Genomic DNA, 3,516 nt, shown 5'->3' on the forward strand with positions numbered 1-3,516 from the left:
GCATGTGGGAATATATCAATGTAAGAACAATCACTTTTGAGATTGCATATTTTATTGTTTGTTTTTACTTACTGAAGCTAAATATATTTTATTTTGCATAGTCCAAATTTCTACTTCCACTAGAAGCAAAGAAGTGGGTGATGACTGGTCTTCGTGATGCTTGGAGGCGACACAAGCAAAAAATTAAAGAGAATTTTTTTGATAAAAACAGTACCCTTGAGGATATGCTAGCAAAACGTCCTGATGGCATTCCAGATAATCAATTCCGCCAGCTGATCGAGTATTGGAAGCACCCAACTGTTCAAGTAAGGCTAAAATAGTGCATTTCTACTCATCGACATATTTTGCATCATATCTATTCTTTTTTTTAATTTATCAATTCAATTATCTCTTTTTATTTAATAATAGGCCATATGCGAGATGAATTCTCAAAACAGGAAAAAACAAAAGTGGAGGCATCGAATGGGACCTATTAATTTTGCAAGAGTACGCGTGGCATTGGTAATACTTAGCTGACATTTCTTCAAAAATCTGAATTTCATTTTTTTGTACTTTATTAGAGCATACTGATGTTTTTTTATTTTTATTTTTTATATAATCTGTAGCATGCAGCCAAAGACAACAACGAAGAACCATCAAAGCCTGAAATGTTTATTGCAACTCGTACCAAGACGGGAAAGGAAATCCAGGCTGATACCCAAGTTGCAATAGTAAGTTTTTTAAAGAGGATTAGTAGTGAATTTGATTTAGACTTAAAATTTATATATTGTGGGGAGTTTTCCATTGAATTTTATCACGTATGTCTTCTTCTTCTTCTTTTTCTCTTTGTCGATGTCGCTGAATTGTTTGCTAGGAATAGTTGTCAGATTTTTTTAGTTCTTGATCGCTATCATAGGACTGGAAATGAAATAGTACTTACAATTCACTATGGATGCCAATTTTATTCAACAGGCTGAACTTCAAAATCGCCAAAATTCTGGGGAAACAGCTGATGATGCATTTAGGGCAGTGTTTGGAAAGGAGAAGCCTGGTCGACTTAGGTGCTATGGTAGATCAGTGACAACAAGTTCTTTGAAGAAAGATGAAAAAATTAACAATCTAAAACAAAAGCATGCCAATGAAATCACTTCTCTAAAGGAAGAATTGAGAGAAGAAATGCGACATTTATTCACTAAATTGCTGCAAAACAACCCTGGATTGAATTTTCAAGATATACCAGGGTGTGTTGGATCTAACTTTGCTTCACATATTGATGCAAGTAGCGCACAAGCTGTAAGAGGCACAAATCTTCCACATTCTTCAGGGTCAGCTCATGATTCGGTTCTTCAAAAGGTATTTTGTATTTCACATTTTCTGTTAATAGTCTGCATATTGTTTTTCTTCTAGTTGAGCTGGTGTTCTTGGTAAATAAATTCTGAACTTATTTTACCATCTTGAATCTTTGAAAGTTTACTTTGTTTTTGTTACTCATTGTCTCCTTTAAGCTTCTATACCAATTTTTTTTTTATATTTTTAGTTGTATGAGTGTTGTATTGTGTTGAAGGAGGACTCTACTAATTTTGGGTTGTAGTTGTGTACTTTTATCCCCTGTTGTTTTACTGGTTTGAACTGTGATGGTTGTTGTGAGAGATGGTTTTAGTTTTCATTGCTTAAACTGATTCTCATACCTAAAGCTGTCCCTTTTAGATTTCTTCGAAGGTTACAGACTTTGTTGTATTTTTGTGAGTGAGTTTGTTGTCGCTTGTGCTAGTTAAACTCTGTTCTGATGTGGTTTGAGTTGTCATTCTGCTGCTGCTGGTTCTTGTCCTGCTTGTGAGTAAGGTCCCAGAAAGTCTTAGCAATTGCAGCTTTGTTCCATAAATGCAAATTTGTAATTTTCAGTCCACCTGCAGATTTTGGAGTACATATTTTCTCCCAAGCAACCAGAGCTTTTTTGTTTATATGATTTGTACCTGTCCACACATAGCTCCTACAATGAGCCTCAATAAGTTTCACTACTTTGCTAGGTATTAGAACCAATTGTGCCCAATATGATTGTACACCAAACAAAACTGTTTGAACCAGCTGTACTCTCCCTGCATATGATAGTTTCTTTGCTGTCCAAGATGATATTCTACTGACGATCTTCTCAATTAGCGGCTGCCAGTCCATTACTGACAGCTTCTTAGTTGATAGTGGGACACCCAAATACTTAAAGGCTAGCTCTCCTGAAGAGTATCCTAAGTGATGAAGGATATCTTCTTTTACTTGTGCTTGCATACCTCCAAAGTAGGCACAACTCTTTCCTAGATTAGCTTTCAAACCAGAAGCATTAGAGAATTGCATGAAACACTCTTGTAATGCAGCCACTGACTTCATATCACCCCTAGCAAACAGTAGAAGGTCATCCACAAAGCTTAGATGAGTAATATTCAATTTAGCACATCTAGGATGGAACTTGAATCCCTTATCCCCTTGCAACCAATTCAAACATCTGCTAAGATATTCCATGGCAATGGCAAATAAATAAGGAGACATAGGATCCCCTTGCCTAAGCCCTCTTGCTGCATCAAATGGTTCAGTATGCTCTCCATTCACCATAATTAAAAAATTAACAGTCTGAATGCACTCCATTACCCACCCAATAAACCTCTTGGGGAAACTCATTGCTTCTAATACTTGTCTTAGGTATATCCACTCAACAGTATCATAAGCTTTCTGTAAGTCAACCTTAATCATACACCTAGGAGAGATATGTTTCCTACTATAAGCTTGCACTAGCTCATGGGCCAGAATAATATTATCAGCTATTTTCCTCCCAGGTATAAAACCTGCTTGAGCTTACTCATGCTGGATGACAATGTCAGCGAAAAATTCAGTAGGATTGAGCAGCTGTCGGTGCATAAAACAGAACAAGAAAGTGAAAATGGTTGAAGGTTTTTAACAACCTCAAAATAAATCAAAGTAATAGGAATATTGTGTTACCTCCAAATACTCAGAGGCTCCTGCAGGTTCCCATGCTGCTAAACCACCATATTTACTCTACGATTTTATTTAAAATGGATCTTATTATAACTTTAAGATATAGGTTCTCTTGAATTTTTTGCAAAAGCAGAAAATAACTTGAGATTAAATGATTTATGACCCTGACTTGTAGCATTCACCTGAAACCTGTCTGGAACTTGCTGTTTATTCTGAATGTGATGCTGAGGGGGCTAGTAGGGGATCTATGGTCTAGACTATGATCAATGTGGGTGTTCTCATGCCCAACATGCTGTCAGTGGTTGACATATTATTAATTTGTGTCTCCATTGTATCCTTATCTTTTGAATTCTGATTTTCAGCTCCTTCTTGATTGTTTGGTTGATCCTGCATAGAAAGATCAATGAAATTATTAGATGTAGGGAGTGCAGAATTAGTAGTCATACTTGTGTGATGAGTCTGTGGCTGCTGCAATGTTTCCTTAGGAGATTTTGGTCTGTCCATGCAATGTTGAACTGGCCTGTAAGCTTCTCTTCTGAGTCTGCCATTCTTCAT

At 36.5% G+C, this 3,516-nt stretch overlaps 1 long non-coding RNA gene across 1 annotated transcript; it reads left to right on the plus strand.

Annotated features, from left to right (window-relative positions):
- Nucleotides 1–414: 414 nt before the first annotated feature.
- LOC102581619 (uncharacterized) lies at nt 415–972 on the plus strand. Its single transcript, XR_367135.2, has 3 exons — nt 415–501; nt 613–710; nt 952–972. It is a non-coding gene; the product is annotated as an uncharacterized lncRNA (long non-coding RNA).
- Nucleotides 973–3,516: the final 2,544 nt, after the last annotated feature.

This window comes from Solanum tuberosum, unplaced genomic scaffold, assembly GCF_000226075.1.
Source record: "Solanum tuberosum cultivar DM 1-3 516 R44 unplaced genomic scaffold, SolTub_3.0 scf00064, whole genome shotgun sequence".
NCBI classification, from domain to species: domain Eukaryota; kingdom Viridiplantae; phylum Streptophyta; class Magnoliopsida; order Solanales; family Solanaceae; genus Solanum; species Solanum tuberosum.